The sequence below is a fragment of the Chelonoidis abingdonii genome, chromosome 3, assembly GCF_003597395.2.
Source record: "Chelonoidis abingdonii isolate Lonesome George chromosome 3, CheloAbing_2.0, whole genome shotgun sequence".
In the NCBI taxonomy this organism is placed as follows: domain Eukaryota; kingdom Metazoa; phylum Chordata; order Testudines; family Testudinidae; genus Chelonoidis; species Chelonoidis abingdonii.
In genome coordinates, this window is record NC_133771.1 from 150,108,215 (window position 1) to 150,123,288 (window position 15,074).

A 15,074-nucleotide genomic window follows, 5' to 3' on the forward strand; every position below is an offset into this window, starting at 1 on the left:
GCAGGGGAGACTGCGGGAACTATGGGATAGCTATGGAATAGCTACCCACGGTGCAACGTTCCAGAAATCGATGCTAGCCTTGGACCGTGGACGCACACCGCCAAATTAATGTGCTTAGTGTGGCCACGTGCACTCGACTTTATACAATCTGTTTTATAAAACCAGTTTATGTAAAATAGGAATAATCCCATAGTGTAGACGCACTCATACTAGAAGCACTTTGATTAGTAATGGAACCGTATGAAAAATACTGAGACTTGCCCTGCCTTTGTGCTGGTTAATAACTCTGCATTTGACTCAGACTCACCAAAAGGCACACAGAGGTTCACAAAGTTTTGGGTGAGACTGGGCCAAGCTTCATACAAACCTTGGCCAGACTTCATGAAATCGAACCTCACATACAAGTACTGGGGAGAGAAAAGGTTTCAGTCAGACAGACTCCATGTAGATCTCTGCAAGAGAAGCATCATCTCAATATCTGTTTCAGGGGGATTATATCATGCCCCCACAAAATCCTACCACCCTACCTCAGTGTTGGTGTGGGGTGAACGGAGTTCGATAGTGAAGTACAGCAAAGCATATGCTCTTGCACATCTTACCAAGCCAAGAAGGTGTTGAGCTAGCGTCCAGAGTAGTAGGGAGTCCGACCGTACCTTTATTACTCTAGGGCTACATGGTCCAAGTGGAGGGGGTACCGCAGCTACAGGGCACAAGGACTGGCACCCCGAATGCACTGCAGCAAAATTCTTCTCCCAACAAGCCACACAAAGCAGAATAAACTGTGAAACTGAGCACAGACTCATGCATCGACCTGACCAACACTCACAACCTGAGGAAGCACAGGACAAAAATCGGAAAATGGCTAAAAGAATAGTCCAACTATTTGTTGCAAGTCACAGCACAGGAAAACTATCATCTGATCCGTACATCAATACTTTCATAGAAGTCACAAAATAAATAAAAGCAGATGTCATTGGGATATGCGAAACAAGAACAAAAGATCTCACTGCACAATGGGAAAGTGAAGAGCAAGTATTCCTAGGAAGATCATTCAACAATAGAGCAGGGACTGGTGGCAGTGAATTCATTGTCAGGTAAGAAACAATCCCAAGGATAGTCAGCTGCAACATCATATCACCCGGGAGAGGAGTTCTTACGCATCAGATAAAACAAAGGAGAACAATTAAAATTATTGAGGTGTATGCTTTCATGCAGGAAGTTGAAGACAAAGAAATGGAACATTTCTACAAAGAGCTGCAGGAGGCACTGCAAAAAAGATCAACCTACATCATCATCCAAGGGGACTTCAGTGCAATAGTAGGTGGAAAGGAGAATGAAAATGAAAAGTATGTAGGAAAATTCAGTAAAGGTGTAAGAAATGACCGCAGAGCATGTCTGATTGCATTCACAGAGGCAAACCATCTCCATGTAATGAGTACAATATTTCAAAAAGAACAACATTGGCAGTGGATGTGGAAAAGCCCAGATGAAGTCACTGAATCAGATTGATTATGTATTGACAAGACACCAGAAGAGTCTTCAGTGATGTAGTGATAATAGGAGAATGAACCATTTGCACAGGCTCAGACCATCATATGTTGCACACAATGCCTACAACGTCAAGAGAAGCCCGAAACTGAAGTGAATATGCCACTTCAATCAAGGGACATTTGCACAGGAAGTGAATGAAATGGACCTCAAGCATAAGGTCAACAAGGACATTGATAAGGACTAAGAAGAGCTTATCTCACAAATAATCTCAGCAGCTAAGAAGGCGAAGGCATTGAAAATGCTGTGATGCAAGCAGAGGATCAGCAAGGAAACTGTAAATCTGTTGGCGAAGAGGGAGCACATGAAATTAGAAGAAAAAATGGGTGAAGAATACAGGACACTGTGCAAAGAAATTCGCGTGAAGATCAAAGAAGACTATGAGGACTTTAGAAAGAAGAAATTGAGAGAGGCAGCTGAAAAGAATGAGAGTCTGAGGAATGTAGAAAGAGTGTTAGGCTTAAACAGGCTATCCAGGCAGTGCTGAAAGATGAATATAGCGAAAAGACATCATAAAGGAACAAGATGAATGAAATATGTACAAAATTCTACAATGATCCCTACTCCTCGCATGTCAATGTCCAGTGTACACCATCAAGGCAGCAGGCTACAGAAGAAATTCCTGACTTCATGTGGGAAAAAACTGAATATGCAGTTCATAACATAAAGAGATGAAAGAGCCCAGGCATGGGCAATATTTGTCTGGAATATCTCAAAGCAGGGGAAAATACTCTCTTCAAAGTGTTGGCACAATTGTTCACCATTTACAGCAATAGCAAGCGTGTTCAAGATGCATGAAAGAAACTGAAAACAATTCTATTGATGAAGAAAGGTGATCCAGAAGAACTGAGCAACTACCGTCCAATCACGATCCTCTCACAAGTGTATAAGGTCTTCACCCCCTTCATATTTAATCAGATTAAGAAGGATCTTGAAATGCACGAAAGCAAAGAACAAGCTAGTTTCCACTGAGGGTATTCAACAATTGACCATATCCACCCAGTTCGGCAGCGCATTGAAAAATGCAAGGAATACAAAGTACCATTGTGTATTGCATTTGTTGACTACAAAAAGACATTCAACTTGGTGAAGATTAATGCTGTACTCAACGTGCTCAATGAAATTGGAATCGACCTGAGGTACATTGACCTTCTGGAAGAAACTAACTGCAATTGTTCATCGGAGATAACATTATTCAATGTCCTTTGCATTATTACTATACATAGAGGAGTCAGAGAAGGAGACACAATGTCACCGAAGCTGTTTGCAGCAGTACTGGAGTTGCTGTTCAAAATACTGAACTGAGAAGAAGAAACCAGAATTGACGGAGAACAGTTAACATGTCTTCTCTGAGCTGATGACTATAATATTGGCAAAGGATATCACAGAACTGGAGAACAAATTGCAGCACACTTTCACATGATATTGGTTTGGAAGTGAACACATCAAAGACCAAGTGGATGCGGAATGAGCATTGTGCAGCAGGAATCATCACTGTAAGTGGGAAAGTTATCGAGGAAGCCAACAAATATATTTATCTGGGTCAGCTGGGTCAGAGACAACTCATTTGAAGGGGAATGCAATAGGAGGAGAAAGGCTGAGTGGGTAAGTTTCAACAAAATAAAGACATCTCTAACAGATGATTTGCTGCCCATGAAGAAAAGAACTGTTAGTCTCCATTGCTCTGCCAGCAATGATATATGGAGCAGAAAGCTGAGCAACGATGAAAGCGAAGGGAGAAAAATTTACTGTCACCCAGAAAGAAATGGAATGGCAAATGTGCAAGATATCGCTCCATGATCATATACCAAATGAGAAGATCAGAAGGCGTACAGAGGTGACCGATGTAGTTCAGCGTTGTATGATGCAAAGCAGAGATAGGTGGGTCATATAATCCGCAGCCAAACAATAGGTGGACAACCCGCATCAATGACTCGATCCCCAGAGACCACAAGTGACTGTTGGGCAGATCGAAAATGTGCTGGACTGATCCCATGACAAAACTCTTTGGCCCAAAATGGAAAGAACATGCGCGCAACAAAATGGAATGATGTGGTGTCAACTCGCATTCATAGAGGGATGGACAATGACAAGCCAGACAAAGGTGATACCATGTCCTTGCTCAAGGACCATCCAAAAGATGTTTCCAGCTTCTAACTTTATGGTCCTGTGATATAAGGTTGTTACTGGGTTTGCTTTTAGATTTTTTGGCTATTTGAACCAAAAATTCAAAGCATAGACTCAGACAAACTGGAACCCTCCCCCCGCCCACCAAACAACAATGAAAAACCTTGAACAAGAGCTACTGGAACCACGGCCACGTGAAACCACAAAATTTTACTCAGATCTACTAAATAATAGAAAATATGTAAGTGTAATGATAAGCTGAGTGGCTGCAATAATTTTATAGCACTTTGTGTTTGTAGCTTTGTATATACAATTTCTTATGAATGTAAGGTTTCAGTGGCAGAGATGTTATTTGTTTGGCTTAGGTAGCTGATTACACAGTGCCATGAATACTGAATATTCCTTATAAAATTATAAAGTTAGCAATTCCACACCTTCCTTCATCTATCATTGCATGTAATCAAGGTAAATGACTGGGGATTGTATAAAAACCAGTGATGCAGGAAGATAAACTAAATTACCCTAGAGATTATCCCAGCTCTACTATCTAATGTCTGTGGATAGTGAGTGTCAGCAGAGACCAAATAAACCCTACTGTGACACATCAAAACACATTTCAATATGTTCAAAATTAGGAAAAAACAGTGGGCTGAAATCTGCTGTTTGTTACCCCAGTGCCACCTCATTAAAGTCAGGAGAATATTGGGGGTGTAAATAGCAGCAAACAGAGATCTGTTATGGGGAGGGAGGGGTTATAGTTTGGCTCTTAGGGGCAAAGGTACCTATGGTGGGAGCACAGAGGGGTGTTCCCAAGTGTGGTGATGCCATGAGACATTCTGTCTACTACACAGTGCCGATAATGTCACCATTCAGGGACGGTCTAGATAATACTTAGTCCTGCCACGAGTGCAGGGGACTGGACTAGATGACCTCTCGAGGTCCCTTCCTGTTCTATGATTCTATGATGCATATGCCTTAGGGTAGCTGGGGGAAGTGTGATCCCTACCACTGCTTACTACTTCTTTTTAAAGTAATGAGCATTGCTCTCAGTATATGCTGCCTAACCTAAAAGGCTTGGAGGGTGGGTGGGACTATTGTCACCCCTCCCTCCTTAACTCTACTGTGCACACTGCCAAACCCAAAGCCTGGCACCTCAGGGATCACTAGGACTAGATTAAGGCCAGCTCTACACTACAAAGTTTTGTTGGCAAAGCTATGTCAGACAGGGGTGTGAAAAAAAACACATCTTCTAGTCAACATAGCTCTTCTGGCAACCTCCCAGGTGCAGATGTAGCTATGCTGACAGAGTGCTTTTGACAGCACAGCTAATGTCATTCAGGGAGGTGATGTTATTATGCAGACAGAAAAACTCCTTCTGTTTCCACAAACTGTGTATACGTAGGCGGCTCTGCTGATACAGTTATACCGGCAAAGCATTTGTGGTGTTGATAAGACCTAAGTCTGGTTCTTTTGTGTGCTGAAGGGATCAGGGGAAGGCCTGTCTGTACACTTCTGTCCCTTCACCCTAGCTCATCCATGTTATTATGAGATTATACAGTTGCAGAACAATTTACAAACTTCTTATGAGCCTCTTTCCTTCAGGTGAAGATCAATAGTGCTGATGTAGTGAGACTAATAGTTTGCCTTTTGCTGAAGCATTTATATTTTAGTCTATAAGGTGAGATGGTGTATTGCCTGAATGGGCTCAAGAGTTAATGTCATGTCAGTTGGAAGACTTATGTACCTGGGTCTGATAGATCTTTATTATTTGGAGCAAGGTAGGTAACTAATCTTTTGGAAGATGGCACCTTCATGCCCTGTGACATGGTTTCACACACTATTTCCTTTTTAAAAATCATACTTTATTATAAAAGCTGCTTATTGTTAATCAGTATACAAGGTATTACACACTATCAGTACAGGCTGAGATGTCATCTTAGGAGCTTCATGTCCAAATCTTGCACCACTAATAAGGATGTTTTAGTCTTAGTGAGTTGTGTCACAGAATCCTGATACTAAGTAGTCAAAGCAGGTTCTACAAAGACCAAGTCTCCACTACACATGCATAAGTAATACTCATCCAGAGACTCCAAGCTGATTCTTTATTACAGTTTTATTCCAGGAATTCACATGGGCAAACGTGATGAATTTTTTTTTCATGATCAGGAAATTTCTTTACATGAAATTTAGCTTCACTGAAGTGAATGGAGTTTTGTTTTTTCACCTTTTGTGCCCAAAGGGACTTCACTATGAACAAACCAAAAGTAGCCTTCCAAAATGGTCTCTTATCAGATGTGTGTTCTTACAGAGCAATTTGAAAGAAAGTCATCTTTCCACAGTCAAATTTCCTATGATGTTACAGTGAAAAATTGATAAGGTAGGTGCACTGCACATTTGTATTCCAATTAATGGATTGATAATTTTGAAATACAAAGGTGAACAACATGAACATATGTTACATATTAATACATTCACTGAAATAAATAGCATATCAACTTTCTTAAATCTCTTGGTGAAAAGATCAGAGAATAACACTTTAAGACTACAATATTACAAGATATTTGCTTATGCAAATTATTCAAACCTCCACACAGCTGTTAAATTGTGTGCAATCAAATCACTGACATACAGAACTGTGTCCATCTGGTAAGAGGATTCTATATCCCTACTGAACGAATGACAATGCATTTGAACTACTCTATTAAACAATGCTTACCCTCGAAGTATAAACAAGCTGTTCAATCAGTGTCAGAACAGACGTTCATTTGATTATAAACGATCACTGTTCCATATATTTATAACATTCCCTTATATACTTTAAATCTCAGAGAAGACTGAATGATTACAACATTATTGTGAGGACAAATATAAAGTGCCTGATTCATCTCTTAAACAGTTATTTTACACCGATGGAATGCCACTGACTTTAAGTAAGTTTAAATAAGTGATTTCTAACTTCCACTGGTTTATGCAAGAGGAAAATCAGGCCCCAAAGAAATGTAAGGTTGAATGGAGAAGCATTCAAAAGTCAGGGAATGCCACTGTGTATACACTGTGCTTAACTCTTTAATTATACAATCATAGCCCACTGCCACGTGCACAGGACTACTGCCTCAACCAGGGCACAGTTTTGAAAATGTAAATGAGCAGGAATGCTGTGTAAAGTTTGAATCAGGTATGAAAAAATTATCTTCCATACCTAGAAGGATTCGCTGGGACAGGGAATATTTAGATCAGGGGTCGGCAACCTTTCAGAAGTGATGTGCCGAATCTTCATTTATTCACTTTAATTTAAGGTTTCACGTGCCAGCAATACATTTTACCATTTTTAGAAGGTCTCTTTCTATAAATCTATAATATCTAACTAAACTATTGTTATATGTAAAGTAAATAAGGTTTTTAAAATGTTTAAGAAGCTTCATTTAAAATTAAATTAAAATGCAGAACCCCCTGGACCAGTGTCCAGGACCTGGGCAGTGTGAGTGCCACTGAAAATCAGTTCGTGTGCTGCCTTTGGCACACGTGCCATAGGTTGCCTACCCCTGATTTAGATAGACGCAATCAAGTTTATTTCTTTATTTTGGCTTGTGGATTTCCTCTGTGCTAAGCCCAGGTATTTTTGTTTTCCTTTGTAATGTTAAGGTGGATCCTAGGGAGCCATTCCTTGTGTTTAACCCCTTTTCAGTTGCTTTGTAAAATCTAGCAATAGCCTGATTTTCCAGATGTGTTCCCTTCTTTTTTAAATAACATTTACCTTTTTTAAAAAACCTGATTGGTTTTGTGTCTTAAAAGGTCTGTGCATATGTTTTTCAATTAGCTGGTGGCAACAGCAGGGTTTCCCTTTTGTTTGTTTTCTTTCTCGGCTTCCCAGAGGGAGAGGTGGAAAAGCTGGGAGGCTGCAGGGAAAACTTCCCAAGTCAGTATTTCCAGGATTTGCAAGAGGCAGTTTTTCTCTTGGGTGGTGACAGGATTTACCAAGCCAAGGTCAGAAAAAAGCTGTAACCTTGGGAGTTTAATACAAACCTGGAGTGGCAAGTATTAATTTTTAGAATCCTTGCCAGCCTCTAACTTCTGCATTCGAAGTGCCAGAGTGGGAAATCAGGCCTTGACAGGGTTGTTTAACCAAGTAGGTATTCACTTAATGGTGGTTCTATCAAGCTTGCATTTTTCCAGCTTTTTTCTCAGAGTGTCATGTGAGTGAGTGACAAAAGCTTTGCTGAATTCCAGGTATATTATGTCCAGCGCTTCTCCCTATTCACCAAATCAGGTACCCTTTCAAAGAAGGAAATCAAGCTGGTTTGGCTTGATTTGTTCTCAGTAAATCCACACTGGCTGGTAGTGATTTCCCCTTCAGCCTGCAGGTATTCACAAATGGAATGTTTTGTGCACTGCTCTAGTAGCTTCCTAGGAATTGAAGTCAGGTTGAATGCTCAGTTGTTCCTTGTTAATGAACTGCTCTGTGCCCAAGAGGCCATCCTCCCTTGCCCTAGCTGGACATGCTCCCAGTGGAGGGAGCATTCAAAAGGGAGCAGCTCAACTCAGTCTGGGCTGGCTGAGAAGGAAAGCGGTTGTGTGCAGCAGCCTCCTGGTGGGAAGCCACCGAGACTCCAAACTGCTGGAGTTGAAGCTCCTAGCTGCACCATGGGAAGCCAGTCAAGTGCAGGAACAGAAGGGGATGACTTGTTGTTGACACTGAAGGAGCTGCCAGGGATAAAGCAGCGGGAACTTGAGAGGGACTACATCCAAACCTGGACACAACACCAGAGGGACTGGGACAAGACTAGGAAGCAACTCAGGGAATGTGCCTGGAAGTATTGGGACCTGAAACCTGTGTCAGGATACTTGGTTTAGAAGGGCCCTGGCTCAGAACCTAGTGAGGTAGGGTGGGCCTGAGTTCCCCTACCCTCCCCATTCTCATCACTGGGAAATACTACCCCCATGATATTGCCACTAGGTGAAGCGGCTCCTTGGATTCTTGCTAGGGGTGTTTTATAGTGGAGGGGTGCTGAAAGCAGAAACCATGTATTTGGTTGTTATTACTGCTTCAAACTGGGGGGGGGGTGCTTCTGCATCCCCAGCACTCCTAGTTCCAGCACCCCCTGACTCTCACCACTGGGAAATACTATCCCTGTGATAGTGCTGCTAGACAAAGTGTCCTCTTGGACCTCACGCTGTTCGGTGTTACATCCCAAAATATCACCATTAGGTGGTACTGTCAGCCCGGAGTACCCAGTGATCCCCCATGACAGTTTTTGTGCAGAAAAAGTCTGCATGCTTCACTATATCTGCATCTGGGGCTCCATCTCCTTAGACCATTTTGCTGCCTAAGTGCAGGAGCTATGATTGTGCCTGGCTAGCCTGTGGGTAAGCAAGGGTAATCAGGAGGCCTAATATCTTGTCCACATGCAGAAGTCCAACTCAATATTTTTGATAGTGTGGGCTAGGTCCTCAGCTGATGTAAATCAGCAGAGTTCCATTGGCTTAACTGAATCCAGGCTGACTAACACCAACCAAGGATTTAGCCTAGTATGCTAAATATAAGCAAGACTAAAAATATGAAGTAAAATATATTGAGGGTAACACACACGTTTGCTTGATGTAGTGTATTTTTAATTATTTCTCTGCCAAATAGGTGGGTGTGATTTTCACAAACATGGCAATTTCTTGCAATATCGTTGAGAGATCTCACTGTATTAAGTTTACTTATCAGTGTCAGCCACAGACTAGGAGAGAGAGAGAGATGCAATTCTCTACCCAAGAAAGGTGACAGCTGAAGAACGAGGAGCTTAGAATAGTGCCCTTGCTGGACAATGGAGGGGGAACTACAGGTGCAGTTATCCTGAACTGCAACTGTGCGCCTGTCTGTACCCCTGTATTCACTCCTTGCACACTATTGTAGTAATCCTTGTGAGGTATCATTTGAAAACTCATGAATTTGCTGATCATTATTGTCCTGGTAAAATATGTGTGGCAACATTGTATGTAAAGGTATAAGATGCCACTGTATGGTGTTACTAAAACAAGTCTAGGGAGTGGCCAAATCAGTTCCTCAGAGACAAGGGGCAAGCTGATGCCCCAGCCAGATGTAAACAAAGTCAAATGGGTCATCACTTGCTAAGTGGCTATTCATTGGCATGAAAAGGGACACAGGCAAAAAAATATGTATATATCTTAGCAAAGAAACAGCATGGGGTTCCCATCCACATAGTCTGCCTGTCTCCCTGTTCCCAGCTGAAGATTCTTCCCAAAGGTAAGAAAGGACTATAAAAAGGAAGGGCAGAAACACCTCCAATGGACCCCTTTTCTCTGACATGCATAAGACGTGAAGAATGAAAGAAGCAGTGTTCAACTGGGCCAGACGGCAGGAATCCTGACTGAACCTATCATAGCTGGTTCTTAGGCACTAGTTGCATTTTACTTCTATTTTTCTAGTAGCTAATTCTGACTTTTTATGCCTCATTACTTGTGTTTACTTAAAATCCATCTCTTTGTAATGAATAAACTTGTTCTATCTAATCCAGTGTGTTTGAGCTGAAGTATCTGAGACAAGAAGAGTGCACATATCATTTTTATTAATTAAAAGACAAACTTTATATGAGCTTGAATGGTCCAGGGAAGGGCTGGGCAGTACAAGATCTACACTTCTGGGGGAAAATCTGGGACTGGGAGTGTTTTGGGGTCACCCTGCAGCGTAATTCAAGAGTGGCTGGATGAAGCACTCATACAATGTAGCTGGGAGTGACTTACATGCTGGAGGCTGTGGATGAGTAGAGCAGGCCTGGTAGTTACACTAGTAAAGCAGTGAAAAGGGATCCCAGGTTAGCGGGCAAGGGGATATAACTAATCTTTAGTCTGGATCTTACCTCGGGCATGTCACAGACTGTGATAATGATAGTAATCTTTATCAATAAGAATTATCTGAGGATTCATACTGCAAGCCTGACTGAATCTAGTCAAAAGACTAGAGGCTGTTCCTGATACTCTGACCCAGTTTAAATTGCTACTTGAGTGTGCTGTATTTATAAATATCCCTCTTGGATATTAATTGAAAATATGTAACCGAGTTAAAATAGAGTTCAATTACCATTAATATTTAATGTGCATTCATAAACATTTTATAGCAGTGCCTGGTTATGGATACAATAAGTGCAGAAACAAATATTCAAACACAAAAAACTGTATTTGTTCTTCCCTTTTTCTGGCAGAGAAAATAAATATTAACCTTCCAGGCTGAAGGTATGTTATTACTTGATGTTTCTTCTTTCAGTGCTCTCCAATTAAAAGTCAGCAAAGATAGATGTCTGTTGTGGCTGCTTACTAGCACTTGGACAGCAGCAGTAGATTTAGAGTGGGATTTTCAAAAGGGCCTAAGCAATTTAGAACCCCAAGTCCTATTGACTTTAAATAGGACTAGAGCTGCTAAATTTAAGAGCTCTTGAAAATTCCACACTTAGTCACTGTCACAGGGTGGCTGGCCCTTTAAGGGGAGATGGGGGGAAGTAAAGGTCACTTTGGGTAAAGCAGAGACCTGAGATGGAGTAAGAAGGTTGTTGAAGGAGCCCCTGAGACACTAGGGGAGATGTCCCAGTATAGAAAGGACTAAAGGATTGTGTCTTGGCATGCATACTGTGTAGGAAGGGGCTGGGAGACTGCACCCCAGCAGGGATTGCTTTGAGACAGGACTGTTATGAAGGTTTTGTTTTGAGTTCTGGTCTTTAAAAAGTCTCTGACAGCCTGTGTGGAACTGATGGAAGGCAAATTCAAAGGACCAGGAAGAACCACTGCATAAGCCCCTGAAGGAGGACTATGTGGCCAAGAGGGAAGGTTTTGGGCCTAGAAAGCTGCCAGAAATCGTTTGTAAAGACTCAGTAAATTAGATCTCAGAAAGAGAATTTTGTTTTAAATACTCTGGAGGGGGGAAGTTCCTGAGAGACCCAGAAAGGAACTAATGGTGGGGTGCAGGGCTACCCCATACTGTGAAGGTTATGCTGGAGGCAGCATCCACACTAGTCATTTATAGGAGTCTCCCTTTGCATGGCTGAGCTTCATGTCTGAAAAAAGGGTGAAATTCACCCTCTTGAACCATCCACAAAGCCTGGCTTTGGAGAGATGGAATCCACCCTCCTGAAGACAGGCTGTCAGAGCACCTCTGACCCTTCACAGCCTTGGTCATCTTCTACATCTCTGCTGCCTGCCACCAGGCTAGAGGGGCTGCAGAAGACCTCAAAGAGCTGTTTTGGCAACATAACCTTGCCTCCTTTTCTGGGACTACCCCAGACAGTGTCTTACCAAAGGGTTTTCTAATTGTATTTGTATGATGATGACTAATTATGTATATTCCAGTAGCAAAGAGTCCTTAAACAAAACCAGAGCCCCATTGTGTTAGGCACCATACTGACACCTAGTGAGACTGTCTATGCCCCAAAGAATTTACACTCTGACTTGACTAGACAACACAAGGAAAGTGGTGAGGCACAGAGGCGCAGAAAGGGGAAGTGACTTGCCCAAGTTCACATAGCAAGTCATTAGAGCTAGGAATGGATCATAGGTGACTTATCCACTAGACCTTGTTGCTTTTCTATACTGCCTCTTATGGTAGAAAAAGGCTGAGAGAGAAGAAGAATGATTAAGAACATAAGAATGGCCACACTGGGTCAAACTAAGGGTCCATCTAGCCAGTATCCTGTCTTCTGACAGTTCCCAGTGCCAGGTGCCCCAGAGGGAACGTACAGAACAGGTAATCATCAAGTGATTCATCCCTGGTCGCCCATTCCCAGCATCTGGCAAACAGAGGCTAGGAACAGCATTCCTGCCCATCCTGGTTATATCGGGCTCAAGTATGGGGATAGCAATTCCAAGCTTGATTCAATATCCCTTTTCTCCCTCTGCTGCCACTGGATGACTCATGAAAAAGGGGAACACCTTCCGCACCACCAGCAAGTAATCCATCAGGGAGCTGTGACTGAGGAGGATTTAGGGGGCCTTCTTAATAGCAGGGAAAGCAGGTAGTTGCATGTGGCTGTGGCGGGGAAGTAGGAAAAGGGCTTGTGTGGTGAAAGGGGGAGATTCCTACTGGGGAAAGAAGAAGTTTGAGGGCCATCCTCCCTAAATCTATGCCTCCACATGTATGTGGGAGTGCCACCCTTACTGGCCAACATGCTGGGAATTGAACTGGGGAACATACGCAGCTAAAAGCATGAGCTGCTACAGTTGTAGCTAAAGAGGTAAGACTTTATAGCTTGTGGCTGTAAAAACTCCAGTCCACTGTGCACTGGCACATAAGGGGACTGGTAACATCCAGTGGGTCACCTATGCATTCCCATCCCACCTGCCCATAGGATTTCTTTTTCCGATCCTGCAGAAATACCCACAGGCTCCCAAAGTGTATCTTCTTTCCCCTCTGCCAGACTTCACTTGATGAACCATCTGTGCTTTGTGAAGCTGGTGAACAAAGCTTGGTGGGCAAGCTGAGGTTCAGAAGAATACAACTAGGAGGTGTGTTCCTCACAGCCTGGCCAGAACTAGCTCCTCTCCCCCTCCCCCCACACCACCACCACACACACATTCTTCCCAGCCTCTCTGAATCTAACTGGTGTTGAGATTTTGAACTAGGATTTTGATGAGCACAGTGTCATCATGGTGTCAGAGGTTTGGTTGTGTGCATTTTGGGTTTAGATTTGTTGGGAGTGGAGTGGAGTTTAATTCGGATGCATAGCCTGTTTGGGGGTGTCATGTGGTATAATTCCCAAATCTGGACCTTAGCGTCCAAAATCTGGGTACCAGCATGAATCCTCTAAGCTTAATTACCAGCTTAGAACCTGTAACGCTGCCACCAACCAGGAATTCCAGTGCCTGGTACACTCTGGTCCCCGAAAACCTTCCCTGGGGACCCCAAGACCCAGATCCACCTGGATCTAATACAGGGGAAAGTAAACCTCTTTCCCTCACTAGTACCAATTCCTAGGCTTCCCCTCCCCTGGGTTCTTCTCAGAAAGATCAACTGTGCTTCAAACGCCATGAAACACAACAAAGAGAAATCAGATTTCTCCTCACTTCTCCTCTCTTCTTTCTCCTCCCTGGGTATCCTGGAGAGAGAAACCACACACATCCGTCAGGTTTCTCCCTCCTCCTCTTCCTCCCAGAATTCCTTCCCACCCGGGACACAAAAGAATAAACACGGAGAGCAAGTTTCCCTCCCCCCCCCGCTTTACTTTCTCCACCAATTCCTGGTCTTACACAAGATAACCAAAAGATCAATAGATTCTAAAAGGAAGGGGGAAGAGCTTAATAAAAAGAAAGGAAAACAGAAAAAAATGTGCTCTGTATATCGAAGATAAAGAGTTACAGGGTCGGTTAGGCGAGAAAAACAATGGATAAACAGCCTTTATCCAGAAAAAAAATACAAGTACAATATTTCCGAGGCAACTACATTGCATTGCACATAAAGAAAAAACTCAATAGAAAGGACTATCCTGTCTTTCTACCTTGTACTTAACAGATGGAAGAATTACAGAGAGCCTGTAAAGACGTGTGGTGACCCTCAGAGCCTAGAGAAGCACACACACACAGTAACAAAGGACCCACACCCAAACTTCCCTCCACCCAGAGTTGAAAGTATCTTGTCTCCTGATTGGTCCTCTGGTCAGGTGTTGTTTGTTAACCCTTTCCAGGTGAAAGAGACATTAACCCTTAGCTATCTGTTTATGACAGGGGGTGTTAAATAAGGCTTCTTTAAATGGATATTTCCTCCCCTCCCTACCAGAAAAAACAGTATAGCTGGCTTTTACCTTGCAGTAACCTTAACTGCAACACAACAGAGCTTTTTGTTTGGAGTACGTATATACAACAGCTTACTAGCACAAATGAATCCATTGGAAAGCTAACCTCCTGTGCAGGAGTCCCCAGTACACATGGAGTTAAATCCAGCTCTGGATCCCCTTTCTTTGCACAGGGGTTCACTAGTAAAGCCATAAGAAGGACAGCTGGAGAGGAAGAAGAAGAAGAATACGTGTGGGAAGAATGGACTCCATCATGTAGGAGCTAAGTGAGCCCCAGGTTAGAGACCCTTATATTTTCCTTCTGGTGACTTAAATTGAATTCTGTCCATGCTGAAATAAAATCTGGTTACAGCAGTTTTCTTTCTTTTGAGTACCCTCACTGGTGTACAGCTCTATTTTAATCTATTTTTTGTATACTAAAAGCAGTTCTATATTCTGTTGCACCTGCTTTGGTAATAGATGAGTCATCACTTGTAAACCAGGTGAACTTCACATCTGGATCTAGGACTGGACCTGCATGGCCTGCTAGCCATGGGGAAAGATCTTTGGTTTCACCTGGAAACCTGACATTTCAGAATCCCCATACAAATCACTTGTAAACACTCTCTGGTGAAATAAAAC